Here is a 9065-nt window from a genome sequence, read left to right as displayed (position 1 = left end):
CAGAAATGGCCGGAAATAAACCGGAAGTGGGCCGGAAGTAAATATATGTCTGTGTGTGTGGGTGTGTGTGTGGGTGGGTGTGGGTGTGGGTGTGGGTGTGTGTGGGTGACTTTTTGGCTTAGTTTTAAGTGTATCCAAAACAATATCAAGAGGGGCATATTTTTGACAGGTTTATGGACAACAATCTCACAGAAGTGCCTTTTATAAGTGTAGGCAAATCAATCTGAGGGGGGTCATACTTTCACGGGAAATTCCCGAGGGCATTTTTACAAAAATCTTGGATTAGACAGGGTGCCACACTTGAGCAAAAAGCTCATGTGGGCATGTTGAGCTAGTTTTAAGTGTAGCCAAATCTGCCTGAGGGGGGTTCATACTTTCTCGTCCTGGTAATAGGTCAAATAACACTACTTGATCGACCTATTTTCACTTGTAATCCTTACTAGTAAGATGCGAGTCTCGTGTTAGCAACTTATTGGCATATTTCAGAGTTAAACCTACTCATACGAACATATTATTTCCTTTCTTCTTTAAATTTTATGAATTGGTGTTACGACCTTCTGTTTCTCTCGAAAAGAAATATGGACTATGGTACAATCTACTGTTTGTCATTATGGCAATATATGTAAATTTCATTTGCCTTCAATGACAAACCTTATCAAAACTTTAGAGCTAAAAGAATTATTCTTTTATTGATCCCACTTTAAACTGTAGGTCCAGTACTGATTAGCCTTACTCTGCATAAAGTGGACTTCAAACACCAAATGAATCAATGAATTTGACTTTTGAAGAAGACAATGTCAAAAAAATTGAAAATGCAGTCGTTAGACTAACTGCTGGCGAACATGCATGACATCAATATCTTATTCCTATTTTAATGGAGAATTTTAGTGTTGTGTGGAGATACTGCTAAATTAGTATCATCTAAGTTATTTAATTCGGGCCTACTATACGTCCAAGTACTCAGCTTCAATATAGCCCACATACTTGGAAATGTCAGTTACAAATAATATATTTGTGTGACGGTAAACGATTTTATGATAATAATTATTATTGTCAAAATATACATTCTCTGATTGATTTTCTTAATAAATTTGGAAGATTTGACTCTGCCACTTCATCTGTAGTGTACACAATTTTGAGTAAAATGAGATAATATTATATTGATTTTCAAAATGATTTTCTTTACTATTATTTACTGATGAAGAAATAGTGAAACCATGAACACTCTTTAAATTAGCAAGGTTGTTCCTTGATTGCAATTTCTTACTGATTTGTTCATACCAGAACTGCAGTAAATCGCAGCATTTACATTTGAAAAAAGGAATTTCTAAAAATCGAAATTCGCATGAATGTCATACAAGATTGGTCGACAGTAATATTTGAGGGATAATTTTCGTTAACCATTCAGCTATTCCTCATGTGAGAGTAGCCGATTATTATGCACGCTGGTCACATTAAAAGCTCAAGAACTTAAACTTGTATTGCAATATATAAATTATTCATTAGTGCCGCTAATAAAATGCACAATACCAACACGTAAACTATTTTTACAGTTACGTAGAGCTTGCTTTTAAAACAATGAGAAAATTAATGTGGATAATTACTAAATAACACATTACCATTAACAAGCTTATTATAAAATTATTTTGGAATATTTAACATAAAATATGTAAATTATACCACAATAATAACTGCTCAAACAAAACATGTATTTATTGTTTTTTTTTTAAATACTGGTACATTATTCATTGCGGTGAAGTGTGTAAGAGAATATATGACAATATAATTCACTCAGTGCGTGCTTCATTATCCCATCTACCAGTGGTTGTCTGAAACATAGAGAGAAACAATTCAGTGAAAATATTTTTTTTCTGTCGTAAAATATAATTGAATGACAAGTGAAATAATATTCAATGTATGACATTCAGCATTTTCGAATACAGGGACACATTTCCTATATTTTACACTTACATACTGGTCACATCCGGAAAGATCACACGCAAAATGTTTACTAGTCATGTTCGCAACTTAGGGTCTAATCTGTTTGTCCGGAATATGGCGGAAGCATGATGTTGCGTTAATTGCAGAGAACATTGTTCGCTAAATATCATCCATTCTTTCTTATATAATAATACTAAATTTAATCTTTCGTACGTTCCTATTTATTTTATTTACTTATTTCAAGCAGTATTTATGGTGCAGTTAGAGGAAATTCAATACTATAGCATTTTTACACAGACACTCATAATTAAATATCATAAAGTTATAGAAAAAATAACATGAGCATAAAATGCAAAATGTTTCGCAAGGACATGTTACATAAAATAGTCCAATTTGCAAGACATACGTGAAAGGACATATAGTCCAAACAAAACATGCATACATTCAAATATATTTGAAAACATCATATTGAGTTAGTAAATATATATTTTTCTCCCACTATATTTATACATTACGTTTTGTATTTCATGATCTCGAATACCATATACTCTGGGTTCTAGACCTAAATTGATAAGAATATTGAGGCTTGAAATCTTGCTATTCAAAATAGTATGTATAGAGTTGATTTCAATATCACTTTTTTATGATAATGATCTGAAGTTTAATATTCGTAATATTATCTTGTAGTCGTAAAAGAGACGAAATAATTTAAAATTATACAAGGTGTGGCTATTAATATCCAGGACTAAGGTCACAGCACGAAACCGATCACTCACTCGAGAGGGGCGCTGCTGGTATCCGGTACCATATACATCTGCACATGCACCCGGAAGCGCGCGCCAGTTGGAGACAAGAGCTTGGCTGGGAAAGACGCGTCGAAACGTATCTGGTGAAGTGTTGTTGTCTAAGTGGTAAAGTGGTGTTGGGGAAGTGCAGAAATGGAGCAATGGGTGAACATCAAATTCTGCTTCAAACTGGGCAAAAGTGCGACAGAAACACGTGCAATGTTGAAGCAAGTGTATGGTGAGCAAGCATTATCCCGTTCCCGAACATTTGAATGGTATGGACGTTTTCGGGACGGGCGCGAAAGTTTTGAAGATGACGCCCACACCGGACGGCCGATTTCCGTGCGTACGCCTGAAACAATTGAGAAAGTGCGCGAGCTTGTAACATCGGATCGGCGACTGACTATTCGAATACTGGCCAGTGAACTGAACATCGACAAAGAGGTGGTTCGCCAAATTCTGAAGCAAGACCTAGGGAAACGCAAGGTGTGTTCCCGATTTGTATCAGACGAACAAAAGCAACACAGAATGGACACGTGTGTGGTGAAAACATTGACAACGCTGACGCTGACCCTGCTTTCCTGGATTCGATAGTAACGGGTGACGAATCGTGGTGCTACCAATACGACCCTGAAACCCAGAGACAGAGCGCAGAATGGCGGTCTCCCAGCTCCTCTAAACAGAAAAAAATTCGATTTCAAAAATCAAAGGTCAAAGTCATGTTAATCGCTTTCTTCGATAGTGAAGGACTGATTCATCATGAATTTGTTCCACCTGCAACGACTGTTACAGGACAGTATTACGCAGAAGTTCTTGCCCGACTCCGACAAAGAATTCGCAGAGTACGTCCCCGTTTTCGACAAAATGGGAGTTGGTGTCTGTTGCACGACAACACCCGCCCCCACATTGCGTTGCCAGTAAAGCGGTTTTTGGCCAAGCATGAAGTCGTAGAGCTGCATCATCCGCCATACTCTCCTGACTTGGCCCCCGCAGACTTATTTTTGTTCCCAAAACTCAAAACTGTGCTGAAAGGAACACGGTTTGTGGATGTTGAAGACATCAAGAAGCACGTGACGTCGACATTGAAGAGCCTTTCGAAAGAGGACTTAAAAAGTTGTTTCCGTAACTTATACAGCCGAGCACAGAAGTGTATTACGGCAGGTGGGGATTACTTCGAAACATGTTAAAAGGGTAAGTTTTTCACATCATCTGTTCTGGTGTTATTAGAGCAGTCCTGGAAATTAATAGCCACACCTTGTATATCATAAATCTAGCGAGACTTTCTGTAAGCTCCCCAAAAGTTGAGTATTACCCTTAGTGTACATCGAATTCTAAATAATAATAATAATAATAATAATAATCCTTCTCTCGACAGCCACAATCCTGCCTAGAGGTGTGAAGTTTTTCAACCTCTAATGGAGTGACGTGGGGTCAGCTTGTCGAACACTCAACCGTTCTTGCAGATTTCCGAGACCAGATTATGCATCTCACTTGTAGCTTGACAATTTCCTCTCGATGATGGGTTGCCACCGGTCCTATACACAGGCCGAGAACTCAGAAACTGAACCCAGACGGACTGGAATCCATGCCATCTCGCAGTAGGAGCCCAAATCACAACGCCTTAGACAGCACTGCCGCAGAGGAGAACCCATTTCCAAATAGCAGTTTCAAATTTCAAAATTACAATACCGGATCAAGAAAGTGTGGAGCATTACCCCCAAACCCCCTATACGCCTTCATGGCGTGGTGCTAAGCACAGGGGAGCACTTTACCTTTTTTAACAAAAAAACAACAACAGGATTACATCTGGTGTTGAAACTGTAATCGCTTCACTTCAATGTTCAAAATGAAGTTTTATGTATCATTACCTGCATTGAATGATGTTAGTCATGGGTTTTAGATACTTAAAAGTGTTATTAATATTTATGCTATTGAGCAATGAAGTTACTTACGAAGTTTCAACTTTATTATCACCTAATTATCATCAACGTTGTGCACACATGGATTGATGGTAGTTTCGAGTACACGTGGCTTGATGGTAGTTTCAAGTACACGTGGCTTGATGGTAGTTGAACCTAAAAAAAGGAAATTCGGTTATTATATCGCAGAATATTTGGCATACGACGTCACTTATATTCAAAATAGTATGTAGATGGATTTCAATGAGAATTTACGAAGCACACATTTCATTTCAAATCACATATTCCTGGAATAGTTTCAGGCAAATAATATATTACAGTGCAGAATAAGTATCGTTTAATATTCTGAAAAGAAAACACTTCACAAATTAAATTCATTTTATTACACCACATTTGAATATGGGTGCATTAATGTTAAATTTGATCATGCATTTATTATGCATGTACGTATTGATTATATTGTTTGTGATTATAGTGTAACGGGCAGTTACTGTTAGATACATAATAGGGAGTTACCTCTGCAACATGTGATTCAGCCAAGGCTCTTCCCTCCACCCGTTATGCTATCAAGGTCTGGGTTTCTGGCAAGGTAACCTACAGGACATTGAGTGGCTTAGCGTCAACAAGGCTGTGAATATTCTGGGAATAAACCTGGCGATAAGGTTAGAGGTTTAGTGACCACAAAACTACGTCAAGGCCAACAAGGCCATCCCTCTCTCCAGAATGAGCATTCAGCAATAACAGCCACAATGCAGTGAGCTCTCTAAGCTGGGTTGAGGATAGGGACAAAGTCGTAACTTCAATAAATACTCCTGGAAACAAGTCTGATGAGTCTGGAGTTCTAGTGAATCGAGGAGCGCTGAGAGGACATTCTACCGTTCGCTGCTCCTGTCTTAGAGGGCAATCCTCATTTTCCTAAGCGGGGACACTTGGGAATTCTATTGTAATATAAGATCAAGTCACGTAATGCCTAGATGTTTGAAATTAGGTTATAAGCATTATACTTGTTAGACACTTACGCTAAATATCAATAGAGAGTCTACCATCAACTAACCCTTAACCGACACATCTGGATCCTAGGGATCAGACGGAAATTGATATTGCCTTGCATTACGAAACGATTAATAGCAATGACGTGATTGTCTTAGTAGTTGTTCTGTTCGAGCCAATTGAGTGGTTAACGTTAGAGAGTTCTAAATGTGCAAAAAGCAACAAACCTTTGGTCCTATGGACAGAGGTGTATCATTACTGTTACTTCTTGTTTTAACGTAATTTTTACTTTGGCCAAACTAAATCCAACATTGTGAAAGAAAATGACACTCTTGCAATATTGAATGAATCTCTAATAGATACTGATGATGTCAGTGGTTCTGATACGGAATGAAATGTCAGTGAACATGAATGGGATACCGGTGAAAGCGTAGAGGAAGATGGTAATGAAGGTAAATATGCCAATGTACGTATAAGAAGATGTAGATGAAGCTGAATATTGCAGAAGGACTGACAAATCAAATTTATCTTATGGTAGAAACTGATATACGTTGCCTAATAGTTTTGAAAAGTGAGAAAATCACATCGGAAAAAGTACTATATTAACGCTCTCGCCATGAAGCTTTGGTCAAACTGTAGTTGTGGTACGTAGAAATGTTGTAGTTGCGTCATTTTTCATATTTCTGTGTCTAATAATTAATATAATTAGTATTTAATTAATCGCGCATTATGGCATTTCTCGGATGAAGATTGCAGACAACGACTCAGACAGTTCCTCATATACGAGGTTTGGCTAGAAAAAAACCGGACTGATTCTCTGAAATCTTTCATTCGGCATTTTGTACAACAGGAACTTTATCTCCTTCAAAGTACTCCCCTGCACGATCTGTACACCGCTCCATACGAATTTTCCATTGCTGGAAGCAGTGCTGCCAGTCATTTTCGGAGATCATGTTCATTACATCCGTCGCTTTTCTTTGCACAGCTTCTACTGTCTCAAATCTGGTTCATTTTAGGGCGGACTTCACTCTGGGGAATAAAAAGAAGTCACAGGGAGCAAGGTCCGGCGAATACGGCGGATGTTCTAACACTGGGATGCCATATTTAGACAACAATGTTTTCACTGACAGGGCCGTATGGACAGGAGCATTGTCTTGGTGCAGAATCCATGACTTCCGTTGCCACAAATCAGGTCGTCGTCTTCTTACTCGCTCACGAAGGGTTTTCAGCACATTAATGTAATGATGTTGGTTTACAGTTTGACCCTCGGGTACCCAATGAACGTACACAATGCCTCGAATGTCGAAAAAGACAATCATCATGGCTTTGAATTTGGACTTGCTCATGCGAGCTTTCTTGTGACGTGGCGAACTTGGGGTCTTACAATGCATTGATTGGCGCTTTGTCGCAGCGTAGTACGTGAAAAACCACGATTCATCACAGGTTATCACTCTCTCTAAGAATGTAGGGTCTGTTTCAATGTTCTTCAAAGTGTCCGTACAAATGTTCACTCGAGCTTCCTTCTGTTCCAATGTCAGGTTCCTTGGCACGAGTTTTGAACACACTTTACTCATGTTCAAATGCTCATGACCAATTTCTTTGTCTATTCCTGTGATTTCATCAACTGCTCTAATGGTCAATCGACGATCTTTTCGAATCACATCACTCACTTTTTGAATGTTTGTTTCCGTTTTCGTCCTGAACGTGGGTTGTCTTGGATCATTTCCTGTCCTTCTTTAAACCGTTTAAACCACTCAAACACTTGTGTGCGTGATAAACACTCATCCAAGTACACAGATTTTAACATGTCGTACGCTTCTGTTGCGGATTTCCCCAGTTTGTAAAGGAACTTCATATTGACACGCTGTTCCATTTTAATACTCAGCATTTTTCCGACGGAGCACAGACGCAAGTTCCGTTTTGTCCAAGTGCCACAGCGAAACTGAGAGGCCTGCACCCAGGGCAATTAGTCATTCTGTAGGCAGCGTATGGTAGTATAGAATCATGCATTGCTCAACCTTCGCGCATTCGTTGTTTGCCAATAGCAACATCAATCCGGTTTTTTTCTAGCCAAGTACGTGCATATTTTGTCATGATGTTAATATGTTTATCAAAATATATCTATTTGTTACAGAGTGAATATTTTTGTATCAGATGAACAAACTTTTATTTCAACTACCAAAAAAAAACACATTTAAAGACAGTATGAACAAGTAATGTGAATTTCCAACTTTTTATGTGCATATTAAATAAAAATGCTGGGACACAAGGACCCAGGTTGTCAGAGATGTATTTTTTTAGGGGTGTCGGTTAAGGATTAAGGTTCCCACCCAAATTAGCGCTACTTGCGTCCATAGGATTATAATATTACCGTATTTTATATGTATATTAATTTTATTTTAAACGTTGAGAACTTTCATCGTTTGGTTGCACATATACATTATATTTAAGTTTTTGTATTGATGAGAAACTCTGGAACAACAAATAATAATGGAAGTTATTTTATGTACTAATTTCATTTTATATTTGTTTCCTTCTAATTATTATATTAGGAAATCATCCTATCACTTATTAATATTTGCTCTCAAATTGGTAATCAACCAGCAGTATTTTTGCTGAAAATTTAAATTCCTTCCAGAAGTGAGCGACAAGCAAGATAAAATGTTAACCCTTGTATGCTTATAATGGAAGTAATAAACAGAGCCTCTCTTCAAACCTCCAAGCCGTTATGTTTCTTTTTTGGCATCTTATCTAAAGCCGAAATAGAGTTGAAAATGTAATGATGTTTATATAAAAGGCGGAAGAGTATTTAAGATTACATTTGCCTCTTATAACGAATTTAAAATGATTAGGATAGACGGCATAATTATGAAAATATCTACTAGATTAACAAGTAACTGCCGAGCAATGTATGAAACAGTTGAATTTCTGTGAGGCTGGCTGAAGTTGCGTACGTCTTTCTTAAATCCATGGATATCCATTTGATGTCTTAAACTTACAACAGGTACGCTACTATTAGATGCAATAATATTATCATAGATCATAAACAAAATATATGTGCCTGAAATATTTCCTCCAGTATCCTACTAACATTTTCACCAGAAATGTTGCTTCTTGTGGTCTTCGATGATAAGATGAAGCCAATTTCAGGTTAATACCAGACATATGTATTCACACTGTGTTTGGAGAATTATTTATAAATGGCAAGTATTAATTATCCCATTTCACTTCCCGATATTGTACAGTTTCATAAACAAATTCAAATACATGCCAAGGGGAGCAGAGTAGGCACACACACGCGCACACAAAAAAAGCAAGCACAGACACACGTACAAGTATGTGTATGTTGTTTGTGTGCGTGTGCTTGGAGAGAGAGAGAGAAACACTGACGGAAGCCATAACTATTCCTTCTTTTTCTTTGCAAACTTGT

At 37.7% G+C, this 9065-nt stretch overlaps 1 long non-coding RNA gene across 1 annotated transcript; it reads right to left on the bottom strand.

The window, feature by feature from the left end:
- Window positions 1-1688: 1688 nt before the first annotated feature.
- LOC145978074 (uncharacterized) lies at window positions 1689-5578 on the bottom strand. Its single transcript, XR_014440654.1, has 2 exons — window positions 4679-5578; window positions 1689-1829 (listed from the first exon to the last, which is right to left on the bottom strand). It is a non-coding gene; the product is annotated as an uncharacterized LOC145978074 (long non-coding RNA).
- Between the last annotated feature and the right edge of the window lie 3487 nt (window positions 5579-9065).

Source organism: Lepisma saccharinum, chromosome 24 (assembly GCF_977018435.1).
Source record: "Lepisma saccharinum chromosome 24, izLepSacc3.1, whole genome shotgun sequence".
NCBI lineage: Eukaryota > Metazoa > Arthropoda > Insecta > Zygentoma > Lepismatidae > Lepisma > Lepisma saccharinum.
This window is presented reverse-complemented; position numbering and strand designations above follow the sequence as displayed.